General features: G+C 43.1%; 1 protein-coding gene across 5 annotated transcripts in view; it reads left to right on the top strand.

Moving 5' to 3' along the window:
- The window catches only part of CPM (carboxypeptidase M), an 84860-nt gene that overhangs the window by 28252 nt on the left and 33752 nt on the right, over nucleotides 1-22856 (top strand). The window lies entirely within an intron of this gene.

The raw sequence follows: 22856 nt of genomic DNA, 5'->3' as shown, positions 1-22856 counted from the left end.
AATACACCAGAATGAATCAGAGATTGGATTCTTTGGTATTTCTAGTTGTAATGTAATAGGATTATTAATCTATCATCTGGGACAAAAATGACTTTGGAGTAATACCCTATTTAAAAATAACCCAACCCTGGACTAATGATTGACTTTATTTCCATTTATTATGGCTACCAGAGGTTCAAAGTGGACTACTAATTTGCAGGTGTGTTAATTAACCCTTTTTAGATTTAAGAGTTTCTTCAGAGAGTTTATTTTTAAGAGTTTTCTGTTTAACACATCTGAAAAGAATGCATATATGAAGAATTGAGATATGAGAAAGCATTGGTTCAACATTAAGGAATCTACAAGAATTAGGATTTGGGGAAGGTAGAAGAGATTACCTAAAATAAACATTTTTTTAAAATTCGGGATGCCTGGGTGGCTGAGTCGGTTGAGCGTCTCACTTCAGCTCAGGTCATGATCTCACGCTCGTGAGTTCAAGCCCCGCATCATGCTCTGTGCTGACAGCTCAGAGCCTGGAGCCTGCTTCAGCTTCTGTGTCTCCCCCTCTCTCTCTCTGCCCCTCTCCCACTCGCTCTGTCTCTCTCTCAAAAATAAATTTAAAAAAGCATTTTAAAAAATTAAATTAATTAATTAATAATAAAAAATAAAAATTGGAAACTTCAGGAGCACCTGGGTGGCCCAGTCAGTTTAGTGTCTGACTCTTGATTTTGGCTCAGGTCATTATCCCAGGGGCATGGGATCAAGCCCTACATCAGGCTGTGCACTGAGCATGGAGCCTGCTTAAGAGTCTCATTCTCTCTCTCCCTCCCTCCCTCCTCTCTCCCCCCTCTCCTTCTGTCTCTCTCCCTCATTCTTGCTCCTCCCTCTGAAATAAAAAAAAATTTTTTTAATTGGAAAGTGCAGCCAAAATACACTGTTAGAATCCCTATTGACACTTCAGAGTCTTCATAAGACTTCCTCCATGATGTTTATGAAACTAGGGAGCCTCCATTTGCTGCTATATGTAGGATTCCTCAAATGTCAAACAGAAATAAGGGGACTCCTGATTGGCCTCCGTGTTTTAAACATTCTGCCCACTCCATCCCACCCCCAGCTTCTTAATGAAACAGGTCTCCATCTTCAGAACTTGAAGGGGGATATTGTGTGGCTACAGTATGGGTAACAAATGAATAAGCCTTCAGTAGATCATTCTTCAAAGAGGGCGGGAGTGGGAACGAGTCTGGACTAATCCACTCAAAACCACCTCCGTACCTTTCTTCCTTTGGCATTAGAACTATGCAACCCTGTACTTTGTGTGTTACACCAGTGAGGTATACCAGTTCATCTGTCAGACACACATGATCGCTTGCTATGTGCCAGACCCCGTTCCAAGTGCTTTTTGCGGGTTAGTTCATTTACTCCTTCTAACAACCCCGTGAAGATACAGTCACAAGCCTTATGTACACACAGGGAAACTCGGGCTCCGAGGAGCTAAATTGAGTACAGGGTCACACAAGAAGCAGAATCATAATTTGGACCCAGGTAATCTGGCTCTAGGTAGGCATAACCACTACGCTGATCCTGCCTGCAAATTGGCAATTTTGGCAAACGCAGTGATCAGGAAAGAATTATACTCTGATGAACTCTTGTGAGGCGGAGCTGAGAAACCTGTGTCAGGAAGTGTCTGTGGTTATCCAGCCATCCTGGGAACCTCTTGTAAGCTGAAAATTAGCTGCCGTTCCAGCCCACCTGCACCCCAGACTGGCCCTTTGACTTCACTTACTGTGTGAGCTCTGTGGTTCCTGGCAAAGGTCAGCCCTGTGGTAAAAACCTGAGATACACCAGATACGAGACATGGTGTATCAGTTTAGGGAGAAGTTCTGTTTATGCTTCTTTCTGGAAAGCAGTGGTTCTCAATCTGGTTTGCATCTCACAATGAACTATATGGCCCTGAGAATGAATAATTTACATTGATAAATGACAGTATGTGCAAATCCACAATAGGGGACAGAGCCTGGAAGGAGGCACAAGGGTGCTTCTAGAGTGCTGGTTACACAACTTTGTTCAGTTTATGCAATCCAATTTTCTATGTGTATATTATATTTCAAGAAGGAGGTTATTTTTTTTTTTAAGGTGTGTATTATAGTCAGCTGAGGTACTGTGAAAAATGCAAACTCCTGAACTTTGGATTCCCATTCTGGGGCGGGGGTGGTGGAGGGCCAAGAGTTTGCAGGTTTAAAAAAATTTGTTTTAATGTTTTTATTTATTTTTGAGAAAGAGAGAGACAGAGTACAAGTTGGAGAGGGACAGAGAGAGAGGGAGACACAGAATCGGAAGCAGGCTCCAAGCTCTGAGCTGTCAACACAGAGCCCAACGTGGGGCTTAAATTTATGGAAGGTGAGATCATGACCTGAGCAGAGGTCGGACACTTAACCAACTGAGCCACCCAAGTGCCCCCAAGAATTTGCAGTTTTAACAAAAACCCCAGATAATTCTGCTGCAGGTAGTCTAGAGATATGCCTGTAAGAAACACAGCAATGCTACCCGACCTAGTCTAGTCTGCTCTTTATCTGCTTAACTCTGGCCATCAACAGGACTATATGAGAGGAGCAAAAGAATTACTTGGGAATGACTGAACTCACACCGTAGGATATATCACAAAAATGCAGAAACACTGTATAAAATGACTGCAACAAGATTTCTCTGAATCCCCCTCCTGCCTATATGAGAGGTGTTTATTTGTAAATATTCCTGCCTTTTAATGGAAAGAGGACAAACCAAAGCTTATCTCCATTAGGTAGAAGTCATCCATGTATGATTGTGTCACCATCCACATCCTCCACCCCATCTTCCCCTTCTACCCAAATGCAAAAGCCATGGTTAAGACTGTCCCTCCCCAGGCTTCCCCCTGGCCTTTGTCACACCATTTCATGCCTACCTATGTGTGTGCTAAGTGGAGAGGGTGGCTTGAACGGTCCATCATCATCCATCTTTAAGAGTGCATTTAGCTTCCACAGGAGGCCTACATGCCACCGCCTGGGCCGCTGCCATGTCTCTCATGATCCCTGACTAGTTCCAGTATGTTTTGCAAGCACTCCACACCAATATTGGTGAATTGAGAGATGAGGATATCTCAACAGGAAAGTTGACATAGGAACAGGAAATAACCTTTGCCATCACTGAGTTGAGGGTGTGGGGTGAAGATATGCTCCTGTGATGTTGAGGAAAGCAGATATCGATCTCCTCAGGAGGGCAGGAGAGCTCACTGAGGATGAGATGGAATGTGGGATCTCCATGATGTAGAATCCACACCAGCATAAGATCCCAGACTGCTTTTTGAACGTACAAAAGGATGAAAGATATAGCCGGGTCCTGGCCAATGGTCTGTACAACAAGCTTCATGAAGACCTGGACCCACTAAAGAAGATTTGGGCCCATGGAGTGCTGTGCCACTTCTGAGAATTTCATGCCTGAGGCCAGCATGCCAAGACCATAGGGCACCATAGCCACACCATGGGTGTGTCCAAGAAGAAAGAAATCTGTAGGCCTTGTCTGTTAATAGTTTATACACCTTGGGGCGCCTGGGTGGCTCAGTCGGTTGGGTGTCCAACTTCGGCTTAGGTCGTGATCTCATGGTTCATGAGTTTGAGCCCCATGTCAGGCTCTGTTCTAACAGTTCTGAGCCTGGAACCTGCTTCAGGTTCTGTGTGTGTGTGTCTCTCTCTCTGCCCTCCCCCGTTCGTGCTTGCGTGTGCATGTGCTCTCGCTCTCAAAAATAAACATTAAAAAAAGTTTTTTTAAAATAGTTTATACACTAAAAATAACAACTAAAATAAAAAGGGCATCTAATGCTGAGTAATGGTTGAGCATGTCTCGAGGTAGCACGCTGTTAGTAATTCTGTGGCTGAGCACTGCTGACTTGAGCGGCGAGAAAACCCTGGCAAATCTCATTGTCTGTCCTCCCTTAAGAATCTGTCTCGGGGCGCCTGGGTGGCGCAGTCGGTTAAGCGTCCGACTTCAGCCAGGTCACGATCTCGCGGTCCATGAGTTCGAGCCCCGCGTCGGGCTCTGGGCTGATGGCTCAGAGCCTGGAGCCTGTTTCCGATTCTGTGTCTCCCTCTCTCCCTGCCCCTCCCCCGTTCATGCTCTGTCTCTCTCTGTCCCAAAAATAAATAAACGTTGAAAAAAAAAAAATTTAAAAAAAAAAAGAATCTGTCTCATCTTTTTCAGCCCGATCATTTGAGCATGGCAAAGTGACATAGGTGACGGCTTGAATACAGTCTCTGTCCACAAATTTCTCAGACTCAATTGAGACGAATAGAGGCACGCTGTTAGAAAAGATTAAGGCTGGCCCCCAGGTGCTGCAAATGGTGAGTGCAGAGCCGTGATTTTCCCAGCAGATGTGAGATAAGCCACGGCTGCAGTGATCCATTGTGAGAAAGTGTCTAATATAGTCAAAAACTATCTTTGGAATGGCTCCTTATAACTAGGCTTTCCATGACGGTTCCTGGGTCACAGCCCATGGAAATGTAGTTGCCTTTCGAGGGGCTTGACTTGCCTTCTGCATTTACGTGTATGAAATCGGTTCTAGGTCTTTGGACCTGGCATCTGGCCCACTCTTTCCTGAGAATGGTTTGCCTGTGAGCAATGTGCTTGGTGACCAAGCTGCCTCCTAACCTTGTGAAATTGGCAGTGCATGAATTGTTAAATATTTTATAAACTGACAAAGATCAAGATAAGATGTGCTTAAATGGGTGAGTAAACTCAGGTACCTTATTAACAGCTGCATTTCCTCATGCTTCTCAGAAATGGGCATTTCACAACCAACATTTTAAGGTGGGAGCTGTGGGGCGCCTGGGTGGCGCAGTCGGTTAAGCGTCCGACTTCAGCCAGGTCACGATCTTGCGGTCTGGGAGTTCGAGCCCCGCGTCGGGCTCTGGGCTGATGGCTCAGAGCCTGGAGCCTGTTTCCGATTCTGTGTCTCCCTCTCTCTCTGCCCCTCCCCCATTCATGCTCTGTCTCTCTCTGTCCCAAAAATAAATAAACGTTGAAAAAAGAAAAAAAAAATAAAAAATTAAGGTGGGAGCTGATCTGAGATGTAAGCTTAATTACACAGTTTGATAAAGCCAGTGAGTTGGGCCTGGGAGATTTTCTGACCTTTAAATAAGTCCGTGGAGGTGGCCCCTGCAATCTTGGATCTACTCTGGCAGGCAGTTCAGAGCCTGAACACTCAGTGTTGCTCCTTTAGGGTACGTTGGGTAAAAGCTGCAGTTACGAGTCCAGGATGGCATCGCTAAAGCCCTGGTCTTCAGCTAAGAAAAGACTTAGGATTGGCCGGTTGTATGCACAGCCAGAGAAACTTAGCAACTTCCAAAATAAATGCTGGCTTCTTTGTGTATATGTAGGCCTACTTTGCAGATAATGTTGACTTTGTTTTTTGAGGGGGAATGCAGGGAGGGTTTAAAACTTTTTTTTAATTCAAGTACAGTTGGCACACAATGTGACATTAGTGTCAGCTGTACAGGGTAGTGATTCAGCAGGTCTGTATGCTGTGCTCCCCACAAGAGTAGCTACCATCTGTCCCCGTACAGCGCTGTTACGACACCACTGACCGTATGTCCTGTGCTGTGCCTTTCATCCCTGTGATTTATTCATTCCCTAACTGGAAGCCTGTACCTCCCACTTCCCTGCACCTATTGTGCCCATCCCCCACCACGGTGACCATCAGTTCTCTGTGGTTGCAGGTCTGTCTCTGCTTTTTGTTGGTTATTCACCTGTTTTGTTTTTTTAGATTACACACATAAGTGAAATCACACGGTATTGCTCTCTCTCCGTCTGATTTATTTCACTTAGCTTAATGCCCTCTAGGTCCATATATGTTGTCACAAATGGCAAGGTCTCATTTTTTCTTACGGCTAAGTAGTGTGTGTGTGTGTGTGTGTGTGTGTGTGTGTGTGTGTGTGTGTGTGTGCACACGCGCACGCACGTGTGTGTGTGTATATCACAGCTTCTTTATGCATTTTATCTATCACTGAATGCTTGGGTTGTTTCCATATCTTAACTATTGTAAATAGTGCTCCAGTAAACATAGGGATGCATATATCTTTTTGAATTAGTATATTTCCTTTTGGTGAATACCCCAGATAGCACTGATTTTTGAGTGGTAAGTAGTTTCTCAAAGCTCTTGCAGACACAAAAGAAAATAAACACATCATATTCCAGAGAGCATCTCTCATTGATGAGTCTGACGGAATGTCAGTATCGGAGAAGTAACTTAAGAGTTGCTTTTTTGGGTGTGTGATGTGTGTGCAGTATGTGGTGTGTGTGTGTGGTGCATATGTATTGTGTGTGCTGTACTGTTGGTGTAAGTTGATGTGTGTGTCTCACGTGTGGCGAGGGTCTGGTGTACTTGTGGTTTTGTGTGGCATAGGTGTTCTGTGTGTGTATTTGTGGTCTGTATTGTGGTGTATATGGAGTATGTGTGTGATATCGGTCTTCTGTGTTTCGTGTATGTTCTGTGTGTGACGATCTTTGTGTGGTATATGTGTTGTCTATAAGCTGGTCAAATATGAGAGGTATGTGGTTGTTGTGTTTATTGTGTCTCCACGTGTGGTATGAGTGTCATGTATGTGGTGCATGTGTGTTGTGTGTTTGTGGTATGTTTTGTGTGTGTGCTGTATGTCTAAGGGGTATTTGTAAGGTGTGTATGCTATGCCAGTGCACACACCGCATACACGAAATACCTACCACACAACATCACATATACACTGCACATTCACATACACCACACACAAAACATACACTGCAGTGACCACATATACACCATGCAGCCGACACATACAACTGCAATCACTCATACACCAACCACTCGTATAAACACCACACGCACCACACATACAACACAACACACATACACCATATAACACATATACATCACACAACATATACAACACAAAAACCACACCTGTACCAAACACACCCCACACTCACCAACCTAAACCCTACACACTGCATAGCACATATGCACTATTCATACATACCACACACACACACACACACACACACACACACACACACACACACACACTTTCCTTTCGTGGGGTGGGGAGAGGGATGAGGAAGATGAAGCTTTCGTATGCTTTAGGAGTGAGATGTCTAATGGCTGTAGGAGTTAGATGCCTCAAGTTCTTGTCTGGAGAAAGGTAAATATCTACTGCATCTAAGATGGTGACAGAAAGTTCTGTTTTGTATTGGAAGAGTCATGTGGAAGAGAGAGTAGTCGTAGAGTGAAACAAAAAAACCAGTTCAGATCCAAGCCATCTGAGCTGTTCCCTCACCTGTAAAATGAGAATACCTGCTTTCCCTACCTCATGGGGTTTCTGCTGCAGATTAAAGATGATGATGTGTGTGAAAACACTTAGGAAATTATGTAAAATATTGGTATTTTAAGCAGATAGGATTTCTTAAAATCTTTGAGTTATTCCTCAGACTCTATGATTGACGTCATTTAAATATGCTATTTCCTTTGTAATCCTAATAATCAAATTCTCTGTGAAACCCTGGAAAAGCCCAGAAATTCCTATGCAGGCAGCCCACTCTAGAACACATCTCAGAGGGACCATTGTGAGAGTGTCTGCTGAAAACACCATTGCAGATTGCTTTGTAAGCTTGAGAAGTGTGTTCACAGTTTCTGAAGGTGGGCTGTGGCACTGATGTGAGTGGGCAACCGGCTCGTTCTTTTTAAGTAAATGTTTATATTTGTATTGACTTTGTAACAAGGACAGCAAACTTAAGCTACTTTGTTAGAGACGTTAATTAGCAGCAGCTAGGATGCCTGGTTGGGATCAGTCTGTAGAATGTGTGGCTCCCGATCTTGAGGTCGCGAGTTAGAGCCCCACATTGAGTGTAGAGATTACTTAAAATAAAATCTTAAAACAAAAGTTAGCACCAGCTTATGGTTCTAGGTACCACCCAGAACCGTAGTGTTAAAGTATGCTCATATTCTTCTTGGCGATGTGAGAAATGAAAGACAAATATAAATAAATCTCACATTTACTACTTCTTTGAAAGCACTTGAGTGATTATTATGTAGTTTCTCAAGTTTGTTGACAACAAATAAACGCTGTGATAGTTTTGTTAAAGGATAAATTGAAAGGATCTGTGAAAGCCACAAACTTATGTATGGTCCTGCACTGAGGTCCATTGGGTAAAGTAGGGCCTCTCGAGTCTGTGTTGGGCTGGGTGACAGGCCCTTTTTTCTCAGACTCTGCTTCTCAGTGGCCACTGCCCTTGTCCCTGCCAACCCTCCCCTTCCTCTTCCTTAAGAATCTTGCTGCTGTGTTCTAACTGAAGCCTGGAGGGGAATGATGATCAAATGGAGGCCGAGAGAACAATTCCAATCACTCACATTCCTTTTTTCCCCTGATCCAAAGTCCAATCTTGAGGAAGAGATGGGACTCAGGATTGAGCTGCCCAACACCCAAGCTTTACTGATTCCTTATTTTTATCCTGTGTTAGTCACTTGGCCTTTGCCGGCTAAATGACTTGATGATCAGAAGGCTCAAAGGTCATATAAATCATACGATTTAAAAATATTTTTGTGGCCTTTTTTTTCTGGTTGTCGTAAAAGTGAAAAAATGTCCTTTAGTTACCGTTCACATTGACATCAAGATGATTTTTCTTTCTCACTACCTGCAGAGATGTAATAAGCTAATAGGCCTTGATTCGAGATAGTTTATATGGTAATTTCCTAACTCCTTTTGTAGGATTGTTCTGTGTTTTTTCTGGGAAGAGGCAGCCTGTGAATTTCTTACCTCCAGGCCTCCATTCCCTTCCTTATGGCCTCACCTTTTGGGTGAACGGCTCTGACCTTTCTTGATCCTATGTGTCTCACTTTTATAAGCTGCAGAAGCCAGTGGAGCAGGCCATGGGTTTTTTTTTGTTTTTTGTTTTTACTTTTACCTTTTTGAAACCTCTCCTCTCCCCAGCTTTTCATTTTGAAATTTTTCAGACCTACAGAAAATAAATACTCACACAGTCTTCATGCAGAACCCCCAGTTGTTAATATTTTGCCACATTTGCTTTGTCTCTCTCCTGAGCTTTATCTGTAGATTTTGCTGAACTATTAGAAATAGTCAGTAGCTTGCCACATCATCCCTAAATACTTGAACATGCATCACCTAAAAATGAATTCTTCCCGCCTTACCCCAGCACACCATTATTAAACTCAAAAATAATACTCAGTGAATAATATACTCCATTTTCAAGTTCTCCAATCATTCCAAGAATGCCTTTTATAATTTATGTTCTCTTAGAATCCAGTCAAGGCTCACACATTGGATTATAGTATTATATCTCTTTAGTGTCATAATCTGGGACAGTCCTGCTGCCTTTTGTTGACATTTTGAACGCATTTTGAACCAGTTTTATATCATTGACTGATTCTTTAATGAACCAATTCCTTATCTACAAGCTCTTGGGTTATGCCGTTTCAGTGATGAGAGTGGAAATCAACATGGTTTCCAGCCTCATTAGCCTGGAGATAGTTAAAATCTGTGTGATGGCTTCAGTCACGTTGGTAATAAGCCATGTAAGAAAATGTGAAAGACTTGTTTATGATTAACAGTTCAGCAGGATTAGCTGAGGTGACTGGTTTCCTGCCCTGCCCTCTGGCCATGTGGGCTTACAGCTTCCAGGCTCACCACCACCCTCAGGCACCTCATCCTGGGAATTCTGAGTGAGATTCAGGGCTTGGACTTAAAATAAACTCATTGGATGTCTGGTGATATGAATGTTTTGTGGCACTTTTTGCTAATAGATTTTGAAGGACATGTTTTCTCAAGATAGCACCTTCTACTTTCTGAATCCATACTTCTAATTTTTTTTTTTTTTTAACTTAAGTATGTATTGGTCTATCTAAGCTGATTTGATCTGCAGATCTTCTGGAACATACATTTCTGCTGACTCTTGGCACAAGGTCTCCATCCATGTGTTATGGACACTTTATATTTCAAATTTTTCTTTAATTGTTCTAATGCTGCGTCGTCTGCTAGAGCCTATAGTTTGTCATGAGCCAATTCCGTGCACCCAAGGCCCTCGAGCAGATGTGTGCTTACCATGTTTCTGGCACTATTTGTAAAGCTTGTGGGGATTAAATGAGATAGCCCCATGAAGTGTGAGTACCCTTAATCCTGTAACCAGGATGACAAAACTGATGCACTCAGAGAGATTAAGCAACTTGCTCCATACCACACGGCTAGTAAGTGGCAGAGTGGGGGGGCTAAACCCTGCAATTTGATTCTAGAATCTGTGTCAATACATAATGCCGCTGCAGGGATACTGCCTATCTTTTAAGAAATCCCAGATGCTGTTTTGAGGCAGATGGTGTAGCACTGAAATACTGGTTTTGATGTCTTTACTAAAGTATTTATTTGTGAGATTTAAATTTTTTTTAATGTTTATTTATTTTTGAGAGAGAGAATATGCAAGCAGGGCAGGGGCAGAGAGAGAGGGCCACAGAGGATCCAAAACAGGGTCTACATTGACAGCCTGATGCAGGGCTCGAACTCATGAGCCGTGAGATCATGACCTGTGCTGAAGTCAGGCGCTTAACCCACTGCGCTAATCTCACAAACAGGGGCCCCTGGGTGGCTCAGTTGATTGTCCGACTTCAGCTCAGGTCATGATCTAATGGCTTGTGAGTTCAAGCCCCGTGTCCGGCTCTGTGCTGACGGCTGGGAGCCTGGAGCCTGCTTCAGATCTGTGTCTCCCTCTCTCTCTGGCCCTCCCCTGCTCACACTCAGTTTCTCTCTCTCTCAAAAATAAATAAGCATTAAAAAATAAAAATCTCAGAACAGTGTTACTAGTGAGAAGTCCACCTTTGTTAATCCCGCAAATCCATCAAATGTCCTGGTTTTTGGTCAAGTCGAGTCCTTGAGGGACCCCATCCCATGCTGGCAACTTCAGGGCTTTTCTTGCTGTCAGGAGCTCCACATCCTTCTGTCTGGACTCTGGCCCACTTGACTTTCAAATGAAAGAAAGACTTTTAGGGCACAATCTCAGGGAGCAGGCTGATGGAAAGAAATGGTTCTGTCCTCCAAAGTAGTTTATGAGGAAACTAGTAAGTCAGTTGCCCTTATTCCTTGCCACTAAAAGATGAGTTCTTATGGTAACGATAAATAGGCAATAAAGTTAAGCCAGCCCTCAGCCAACTGTCTTTTTCTGGGCCAAATGCATGTGAATTGACCTCATCATAAATCACAACTCTCTGACACCTACAGGAAACTCGTAAGAAATAAAAGCAGCTGGGGAGAAAGAACTGGAACATCAATACTGAACGAGAGAATGCCCCTGACAGACCATGAAAGAGAACTCTCAAACGGATAATAAATATATAGTGGTAGCTGTAATTATTTCATCTTTTAAAATAAGATTTTAAAAATCTCTTTAAGTACTTGTTTGCATTTTAAGGTAATACTCAACTTGGTTACTATGATTGCTGAACTCTTCAAAAGGATGATCTGATTATGTTTGACTATTCTCCCAAGGGACCATAAAGGGAAGTTCTCAGCTTTTTATAGTATGAGGCCTCTAGAGGTTTTCACTTGGGGGATTTAAAAACAAGTTTCCTGTCTCTATATGAAAAAAAAAAAAAAGACTAGAAAGGCTCATAGGGAGATGATGGTGGTTGGGAATGATGGCTAGTTCTTAAAACTCAATTTTGTAAAACTTATCATTTACAGCTTAAAAATAAAAACATTTAAAAGAAAGGGAACAGATTCATCAGCCTCTGACCTGGAATAGAATGGGAAGACCAGAGAAGGTAGCCTTGTCAGAGGAGAAAGGCAGAGGAATTTCCTCCGATCTTGTTGGGGTTGCTGGTTAGTGATTAATGAGACCAGCCTCACTGCTTCTCTTAGAGTCGTGACTAGTGTTGAAATCAAAAAAGAAGAAAAGAGAACTTATCCCAACTTGACACATCTTCAAATGTTTCCTTTCCTTTTTTTTAATTAACAAAGGGTCTCTGAGCAATCAGAAGAATCCTTGATTTAGAAATTGAAATCCCCAACCCGCCCCCCCCCCCAAAATTTACCTGTTCAGGAAGAAATAAAATGGAACCAAACATCTACATTCCCAGGAATCATTTCAAAACATTAGTACCGTGCATGGAGACAAATGTGGAAGCAAATGAAATCCCATCTCCCCATAATGTTGGAAGAGTCTAACTCAAAGCCAGATACTGGGTTTGGATTTCTGCGTTCTCACATAGCAGTACTCCAAGAGGGTCCATCTACTCTAGATTAGCCATCTAGAAAATCAGATCCTTTGCAGATCCTACCCAAATGGTAGACTAGCTGACTTTTCCATAATACTGGAAAACAGTTGCATCTAGTCTCTGGATCAAGGGTGACCCCTGCTCCAACTGGACTTCCTGAGCTGTTAATTTATCCAGTCATCCATGCATTCGACAATCCTATATTGATCATATACTATGTATGGGCCACACACTATGATGGATTCTGCAAGCACAAAGATACACAGTCCCTTGCTTGTAGGAAAACCTGTGGTTTCAACAGTGTTAGGAGAGGGGCTGCAGAAGTACTATGAATGCTCAAAGGGGAGAGTAACTCAGGCTGGCAAGGGATGGGACCAACGGAGGAGAAGGGTAAGAAAGGTGTTGGATGGAAGAGGCTTTTGGTTGAGCCTTAAAAAGGCCAGTAGAAGTTGGCCACTTTGATCAGGTAAACAGAGGACTAACCATGCATTGAAGGTGCTGAGGCAGATGGTTTGGAACTACACACCATTAAGAATGGCTAGAGGGGCACTTGGGTGGCCCAGTTGGTTAAGCTTCCGACTTCAGCTCAGGTCATGATCTCACAGTTTGTGAGTTTGAGCCCCATGTCGGGCTCTATGCTGACAGCTCAGAGCCTGGTGCCTGCTTCAGATTCTGTGTCTCCCTCTCTCTCTCTCTGCCCCTCCCCTGCTCGAGTGTGCTCGCTTTCGCTCCCTCTCTCTCTCGCTCTCTCTCAAAAATAAACATTAAAAAGAAAAAAAAAATGGCTAGAGCCTGGTGTCTGGGATTATGGTGGGGGCTCAAGGCCGAAAGTGGACAGACCGTGAGGTCTGGTGTGCCATGCTGAGGGCTTGGGTTCTATCTTGATGCCATGGCAAACTATTACAGGACAAGCAGTGGAGCCATGGGATTCGATTCACGTTTGCTTAACCCCCCAAATAATGGAAAGTTTATAAGACATTATGCTTATTTGGCCTTTGTCTTTTCTTTTTCTTTTTTAATTTTTTTTGAGAAAGAGAGCAACAGAGTGCAGGCTGGGGAGGGCAGAGAGAGCGATCTGAAGCAATCTCCAGTCTCTGAGCTATCAGCACGGAGCCCGACATTGGACTCGAACCCACGAACCGTGAGATCATGACCTGAGCCGAAGTTGGACACTTAACTGACTGAGCCACCCAGGTGCCCCTAGACTTTGTTTTTTCAAATGATGAAGGTGATGTCAGAAATAGAAAGTCAGGGGTGCCTCATTGGCTCAGTCAGTAGAGCATGCTACCCTTCATCTCTGGGTCCTGAGTTCAAGGACCACATTGGATATAGAGATTACTTTTAAAAATAAAAAATAAAATATGACCTCCCAGAATATTTAAAAAGAAAAAAGAAAGAAAAAAATAGAAAATCAGTGTTTTTCAGGCCAGTATATAATCAGTTAGTGATGTATGGTTGTTTCAGCTAACTAAATGCCAGACTCAGTCTTGCATTTGGTACCTATTCACTGAATGAATAAATGGGAAAACTAAAGGCTAAAAAGCCTTTGTATAGGATCGTAGCTTTCACAGTGAAGCTGTACCTGATTTTTGTCAAGTTCATATGAGGATTTACAAAGGAGTCTGGTCGCCTCAGGAAGCACTCAGTCCATCAAGGCAGCAGTTGCTGGCTGTGGTGCCGGCTGCTGCCCTTGCCTGGTCTCTCAGCCGAGGGTGAGCAGAGCCTGTGCTGGCCGGTTCCTGGCTCCCGATGTCAGGTAGGCTTGTGTTCCAGCGGGTTACCGGGCTACCACTTTGCCTATGCCTGTGTTTTAGTGCATCCTTAAAGGGCCTCCTCTGTTCACCTTGCTTAACACTGCCCCACTTCCCTTCCACACAACAAGTATTTAGGTCCTTTGTTGTCCATTTTTCTCGATTCACGTCCAGCTTGGCACTTCTAGAATTCAAAGCATTATTTCAGCTCTGGAATCACGTCTGTCCACCTGTAAATGCTATTTGAGCTAGCAGTTATAATGAGACGATCCAGGGGGAAAATTCCAAGAGACAGGCTTTGCTAGTGATGTCTTACTATGGTATTATTTTTTATTACAATGTTTTCAGTGCATTTTAATAGTGATTTATTGGCTGTCCACTGTCGATCAATAGCTACCATGAATGTGTAGGACACCTTCTGTGCTATAAAAACAAAACTGTAGAACATGTTTGGTAGATAATTTGGATTGAGAAAATACACAGAAGAACATTATTAACAGAGGTTTATGTATATTTTGTGCCATGTAGTGGCACATGTAGTGTTAAAGCAATATTTTTAGGGATGCCTGGGTGACTCAGTTGGTTAAGTGTCCAACTCTTGGTTTTGACTCAGGTCATGATCTCACGGTTCCTGAGTTCAAGCCCTGCTTAGGATTCTCTCTCCCTGTCTCTCTGCCCCGCCCTTACTTGATCTCTCTCTCAAAATAAATAAAAATAAACTTAATTTTAAAAAAAACAAAGTTTTTAAACTTTCTTCACCTCTGGGTCACCACCACAGAATCTTAGGGTTCTGGGAGCCCCTGTCTGGAAAAAAACAAAACCACTGTTTTTCAGCACTAAGAATGATGAACATTCAGTGGAGGGAAATATCATTTTGGGTGGGTAGGTCACAGAGGGTATATCAGAGGAGAGGCTAAACTCTACTACAGAAATTTTTTAAACCCCAAATCTCAGTGGGTTATAACAGCAAAATACAGGTTTGTATCTCACTCACATGTTTTTCATCAATCAGTTGGGACTTGGTTCCTTGTTGTCTTCCCTCCAGGACCTAAGCTGACAGCAGCCTCTATCAAAATATTGCCTGTCTTGTGATGGAGGGAAATGATGTAGCAAACCATTCCTTGGCTCTAACAGCTTTTTCCCAGAAATAACACGTGTCTTTTCTACTCACATTTCATTGGCCAGAACAAGTCATGTGACCACACCTGAGTTCAACAAGGCACTGAATGTTGGGCCAAGAGTAATACAGAGGCCTCTGCTAAAAAGTGACCTTAATACTGGTGGATTGCCATGATTTACCGTAGTAGACACAATAGAGGAGAAGAAGGCTCTAACTGCTCAATGCTGACAGCATTGTTAAGAAAACAAAACTCTTCCATGTGAAACCCTTAGAAAACTAACTGAAAGGGAGAATTTTGTTTTGTTAACCTACAATTGAGCAGAATATTTTTCAGTGCCAAAGCATGTAGTGTCATTTTTTTAAAGTCTATTTATTTATTTTGAGAGAGAATGGGAGCATGAGGAGGGGAGGGGCAGAGATAGAGAATCCCAAGCAGGCTCCATGCTGTCAGCGCAGAGCCTGACGTGGGGCTCAAACCCATGAACGGTGAGATCATGACCTAAGCTGAAATCAGGAGTTGGACACTTAATGGACTGAGCCTCCTAGGTGCTCCTTGTAGTGTCATGTTATAGAAATATTGTAAAGGGGAAATCAGGGTGGATCAAAGTAATCTGGGGAAACTTCTTAGAATTAGGTTTTTGTGGAATGCATAGGATTTGTAAAGGCTGAAAATCCAGGGATGCATTTTAGGTCAAAGTTGACAGAAGTAAAGATGAGGCTGAACCTAGGGTAGGGAAAGGAGCCTGATCCCACGAGGAGCATCTGTGAGCAGATAGTGAGAAATATGAGTGCAGGGTGGGTGACGGAAGACCCTGAAAGCCTGGGGGAGGAATTTGGATCTGATGTGCCAGTATTTACTAAAAAAAAGTAGTCCTGGAGAGGCACCAATATCGTGTGAAATGCTGCGGTAAGATATTTATTGAACACCTGCTATGCACCAGGCACTGTTTGCTACGAATAGAGCAGTGAACAAAACAGGCAAACCAAACAAAATAGTAAACACACAGGGAGTGCACTTGTATGTTGCATTCTAGTTGAGACAGACATTATGCAAGTAAATGATTCAATTTTCAATCTTAATGAAAAATGCATGGAAAAAGATACACAGGATTGGAGAATGATCAAGCTATCCGGGGCAGTGTGGTAGTATTCGTACATCAGGGGGATGAGATGGGGAGGATGACAAGACACCGGTGAAGACTGATAAAGTGAGGGAGTCCTAGGTGATAGCCAGCATCCACAGGCCCAGCATCCGACAGCAGGATTGGCACACTCAACTGATGAAAACCTCCTGATCCAGGCCTAGTCCATCTGTGTACAAGATACTAGGAATACTGGGTCCAAAGAAGGTGGCCATTGGGATCTACTGCTCATGTATCAGTTGGAAAAGTGCTCAGTGGATGTGGTGCCTAGATCCAAAGCATGCAGGTATGACACCCGTGCAGAAGCCCTAATGACCTCTGAGTCCCACAGCCTCCTCTGGGCCCAGGCTCTCACAACAGGTAGCCCCACTTGGGACCCCACACCAAGATCACTGTACAGTGGGAAACTCTGGTGCAGCAGACGTTGGTGTCCAAAAACTGCCTAGGAGTGCTGGGATGCCTCCTGTGTCCCCTTCATCCCCCTATTAACCTGAGCCACAGGACCCATGGCCCTTAATAGAATTTGGAATTGCCCCATCATTGCTTCCAGGCAGAACATAGCACTTGCTCTTACCACAGTAACAGCAGGATCCCTGGGACACCCGATTCCTTTCCAAACCCCTGAGCCCCTTCTCAACAAGTTCCTCTGTTCATAAACAAGATCAGCTTTGTGGGGATCAAGTGGCTGACTTGGGGGGGGTCATCGCATCTGTTCGAGTATGGGTTCTTGGCTTTGCATGTACAGAAACAGACTGGGTGTTCATGGTGGCTGGCCAGAACCCCTCACTTCAGTACAGAAGCCACGGTAAATGCTGGCTGATTTGCCATAAAGGAGGGCGTGTGCATGAATTTTGGGTTCCAGGTATAGAGCAAATGAGTTTTGCCCATGTGTTTATTTCTGTTGCTGTTCCATCCTCCCTACTTTTTAAGCCTTATCTTTGTAGATTAGAAGCCAAACATTTCAGGAAAAGCACCTAACAGCCAGGTCCCCTGAGGTATATCCACCCCAGATTCCACACTTTGGGGCAAAGTCTCTAAGGCTTGCCTATAATCCTTAAATAGCAGTTTGCAAACCAGTTTGGGGTTTGCATACCAAAGGGAGCAAACAGGAGCTGTAACTTCTCAAACCATCTTCATAGTACCCTCAACCTCTGCCTTCTGTTTCCAATTCTCCGGAGGGAGAAGGAAAAAAATCTCAACGCCAGAAATGGTGCATATAGAAAGCTTGGGGCACCAGCTTGCATTTCTTTCATTTTTCTTTTTGTCATTTTGTCTTTTTTTGTTGTTTGTTTTAGTTAACATACTGTGCAATATTGGTTTCAGGAATAGAATTCAGTGATTCATCATTTACATACAACACCCAGTGCTCATCCCCCCACACCTCCTTCCATCAACCCTCAGTTTGTTCTCTATCATTGAGTCTCTTGCAGTTTGTATCCCTCTCTCCTCTTCCCCCACTCCCCCTTCCATATGTTCATCTGTTTTGTTTCTTAAGTTCCACATGTTAGTGAAATCATATGGTATTTGGCTTTCTCTCATTGGCTTATTTCACTTAGCATAATACATTCTAGCTCCATCTATGTCATTGCAAATGGTAAGATTTCATTCTTTTTGGTGGCTGAGTAATATTCTATTGTGTATATGTGTGTATGTACATACTCAAATACACCCCATCTTCTTTGTCCGTTCATCACTTGGTGGAAATCTGGGCTGTCTCCATAGTTCGGCTATTGCTGATAATGCTGATACAAATATCAGGGTGTATGCACCCCTTCGAATCTGTATTTTTGTATTCTTTGGGTAAATACCTAGTAGTGCAATTGCTGGATAACAGGGTAGTTCTATTTTCATTCTTTTGAGGAATCTCCATATTCTCTTTTTTTGCCTTTGATTTTTCATCTTTTCGGTAGCTAGAGCAGTGCAGAAAAGTGACTGGGAACAAAGCACGTGGATGGACTACCCAGCTCTATCTCTTGTTACAGCAGTTCTTTTTTTTTTTCTTTTTAAGTTTATTTATTTTGAGAAAGAGAGGGAAGGAGAATCCCAATGAGGCCCCGTGCTGTCATCAAGGAGCCCAACACAGGACTCAATCTCATGATCCATGAGGTCATGAGCTGAGCTGAAATCAACAGTTGGACGCTTAATGGACTGAGCCACCCTGGCACCCCGTCACAGAAGTTCTTAAATTTCAGTATGCATGAGAATCCCCTGGCTTCTTACTAAAACACAGACTACTGGTCCTCACTCTCAGCTTCTGATTCAGTATATCTGGGGTGGAGCCCAAGAAAGTGCATATTTAACTAGTTCCCATGTGACGCTGATGCTGCTGGTCCTGCGGCCACACTTGGAGAATGACGGCCTTCTGAGGTTACCTAAGATTGTGTCCACCTGGGTAAAAGGCTAATCCTACTCGTAGATACCACTTACAGTTGTCGGGGGTGTTAAGTGAATATGCACAAAATGCTTTGAGCTATGAATACTATGCAAGCATAGCCAGTCTGGAAATTTTTGCCCATGCTTTTTGTCCCTGTTTTATTTGCTCTGGTTTGTATGTGTTTTGTTTTCGTAATGAGTCACTTAGCAGGAACCTCTTTTCCTCTACTTCGAAGTCAGAGGACATGTGGGCTTTGGAGGCCAAATGTTCAACTTGATTTAAGTAACGTGCTGTTTTCACCTTGTCCATTATCGAATGCAGGGCTTCGTAGCTGTGTGTCAAGCTGTGTGTGTGTGCAGGTAGTGGGAAGGTGCACAAGTGAAATGGAAGGTTTGGTGTCAGATCTTTGACTCATACTTAGGGAAGGAGGAAGGAATTCATCAGCCTTACAACAGCCTTGCCCACTGAGCTGTTATTCCCACTTCTGTATGCGGACATTCTATCAGGCAAGCTCCCTCAAGCTCTGACTTGGGTTCAGAGGGTAATTGTAGGGATACACAGAGCAATGCAGAGTCTGGGAAACCAGCAGCTGATTCATCCCTCTGGATACCAGAGCTACGTGGATCATACAGTACATACAAACAAGCCTCATGAAAAACCGGAATGTGGCTCATCATTACAGCCACTCTGCTCCAGTGGCCAGGCCACCCAGGCAGAGTCTGCTTCTCTCTGGGCACGTTCCACTGAGAAGCTCTGAGCAGAGTCAGACAGGATAGCCTTCAAATCGGGTGTCTTATCTTGGCTCAGTTGGTCATCCCAGGTGGCAGCCTGGGTCTTGCCCCAGGTGTAAACCATAGGAACACAACATTGAAAGAATTGCCTGGGAATATTTCCCGTGGGGGAGGTTGGCTCTGGCCTATCTAGAACTTTCAGGGAGATTAAGGCAGCCTGGAGTCCTCAGAGGAATACAGATTTTGGAATCAGACCTGGGTTAGAACCCTGCCACTTGAATCAGTTTCCTTAACAGTAAGTTGTAGTACCACCCACCACATGAAAGTGTTGTGAAGTTCGGGTAACAAAGTGCTTAGGGGGTCTGATGCATAGGAGAAAAAAATTATTTGATTTCATCACCCTATCACTCAAACCCTTATCACTCATGGTGTGCCATTGTCAACTCTTGTCGATTCATATGTTAATTTAAGGCTTTTTTTTTTTTTAAGGCTTTATATGCTATGGAGCTATTTCCTTCCATGGTACCTTTTTTTTTTTTTTTTTGGAGAGTGTACCACATGAGCAAGGTGGGGGGAGGGGCAGAGGGAGTGAGAAAGGGAATCCCAAGTAGGCTCCATGCATAGCTTGGAGCCTGACCTGGGGCTCAATCCCACAACCCTGGGATCCTGACCTGAGCTGAAATCTAGAGTCAGACACTCCACCGACTGAGCCATCCAGGTGCCCCTCCATGGTACTTTTTAAATAAAAATCTGTTTTACATGTTTGTAGTTTATATAATTTTGTATTCTTATTTCTTTCACGTGATAAAATAGTTTTGTTATAAATTCTGTATGTAATTTTAGTGGATTTACATAAAAATACTTACTGAAGTGGCTCAATCAGTTAAGCGTCTGACCGGCTCAGGTCATGATCTCGCAGTTTGTGGGTTCAAGCCCCACATCAGGCTCTGTGCTGACAGCTCAGAGCCTGGAGCCTGCTTTGGATTCTGTGTCTCCCTCACTCTCTGCCCCTCCCCTGCTTGTGCTCTGTCTCTCTCTTTCTCTCTCTCTCTCAAAAATAAACATTAAATTTTTTTTTTAAAACTTAATTTTGAACATCTAACAAAAGAGTATTGGTTGAATAAATGGTAATGTATTCATATGGTAAGATATTAAGCAGCCATTTAAAAAGGAGTATATTTGTTAACATAGAAGCATGTTCATGATTATATGTAAAATGAAATGGTTTTACCTAAAGATCAGGTGGCTTCCAGATCTATCTGGACATTCACTATCTCAGTCTCAACAAGCTTTCACATTTTAATGGGCCTCAGAATCACCAAGGGAGCCTGTTAAATGCAGATTTGGGGCTTTACCCCTAGAGTTTGATTTAGCAGATGGGGCTCAGGGGTTGGCATTTTTACAAGGATCCACGTGATTCTGATGTGGGTATGACACTCCTCCCATCTCTACCTGTTGAAGCTGTACTTAGCTTTCCAAACTTCTGCTTTCCCCTGAACACCTGAAGTACTTCTTGGCATTTATTATCTGTTTTCTTGTCTTTGGATCTTTGTGAATCCTTCTAAATTGTAAAACTTTTCCTGATCTTCCAAGCAAACCCAGTGAGACACATATGTCACACCCCCGGGATTTGTGTCAAGCTCCCAGTTCCTGAATATAATATAGATCATGAAATAGTTGAAATCCAAGTTTCGCTTACTCTGTAGTGAGGAGAAAGGCACCAAGCATTTCAGAACTCTTCACATCTGGCATTAGAAAGAATTTGGGGGAATAGGGTAGCCTTTCCAACCTCGATAAGAAAAAAAAAATCTTGTTTAAATTACCCTTGTCTTGGCAGTCATACTGTGAAAAGTAAAGTTTGTTCTCTGTCCATTTACTCTGGTCTAAGCCAGAGGTGGCCAGTGCTTGTGGAGAGGGGGTTAAAACCCTTCAAGAAGCTTGTCATTCCAAAAGCATTGCATGAATATCTTCCAGGATCATTGGTTGGTTTTCATTCTCAAACGTGGTGCCACTGAGGTTATTCGAGGTAAATTTCTCATCTTGCAGTTCACTTAGGAGCCATTCATGCTAAAATGGAGATTGAGTTACCCACAAAGTATTTGTTCACTTAGGTTTTTATTGGTTTGATTTCTGTCCTTCCTTAAGCCAATTAGTATTGGCTATCCATGTCAAGTCTGGTTTTGTTGTCTTTCCCTAGCCTTACGTAACAAGCCAGCTGTTGCAAATCGGTTGTGATAGTGTTATCACAATTGGTAAATATTAGGTTGAGATTATTGAATTTTCCCCCTTGCCTAGGAGGGGACTAGGTCATATTCTGTACAAATCTGATTATTCTATCTTTAAAGGCATTAATAGCCAGGGAAAAGAATTCTCCAGAAGGAACCCTCAAGAACCAGGGTTACTAGCTCACTCAGAAAGTTTTTCCTTACTCACATGAAAATATTAACTTTGTAGAAGTGAAACTCCAGATGCCTTAAGAATTCATACCGGGGAATAGAAGCTTCTGAGGTTAATGAAATGGTTCTGATGAGAAATCACTGGATGGCTTATACTTGCCACATGGCAAACTTGGAATCATTCTTCAAAACCCTGTTCAGAAGTCATCTATAAACCCCTAGATCTGTAAAGTTTTTCATGATCCCCTCCTTGGGGAAAATTAACCATTCCTTTTATTCTACAGGCACAACGGTACCTACATACACTTCTGTGGCCATATGCATTACGGTCTAGTGTAATGATGTGTTTGCGCATCACTAGTCTCCACTTAGATCAGAAATTCACTGGGTGTCGAGAGTATAACTTACCTGTACCGTCTGTTCACCTGCCGAAATGGCTGGATACAGTACTACTAAATGAATGAATGTATGAATGAATGAGGATTCTGCACTAAACAGGTGGCATCAGTCAGATACATGGCATTTTGTGGGTGTTTTCTGAGAAATCCTGCAGTTACTGAATTTAAAGCATCATTCTGGCATGAAAAATTTCCTTACAAAATTGTTATAATAAATTATGAATGCTGGAAAAGACAGGCCGAGTATCTGTTTCTCCCTGGATTCCTCATGCCAACGGAGTGTTCCTCAGCCTATGGGACCCCTGATTTAAGGGACTAGATCTGAAATTCCACAGAAACCTTCACAGTAGCCTAGGAGCTGCTGTTAAATTCCTTCTCTGGGCTCGTGAATTCTACAGAAGGCTCAGGTATCACGGGCATTTGAACTTTGTGTCTATGTGATAGCTTTCGAATATACTCCTCAATTTCTAATTTTAAAGTCTTTGTATTTAAAAGAGCCTGATGACTAAAAGAGATGATTTTAGTCATCTCTTCATCATCTCATCATCAGTTATCATGATGACTGAAAGAGACCTCTTCATTTTACTGATTAGGAAACCAAGCCTCCAGGGAGACGGGCAGTTTTCATTATTAGAAGGCTCACTGGAATTGAAGTCCAATAGGTCAGGTCTTGGCTCTGGGGCTCAAATCA

The sequence above is a fragment of the Felis catus genome, chromosome B4 (assembly GCF_018350175.1).
Source record: "Felis catus isolate Fca126 chromosome B4, F.catus_Fca126_mat1.0, whole genome shotgun sequence".
In the NCBI taxonomy this organism is placed as follows: Eukaryota; Metazoa; Chordata; class Mammalia; order Carnivora; family Felidae; genus Felis; species Felis catus.
This window is presented reverse-complemented; position numbering and strand designations above follow the sequence as displayed.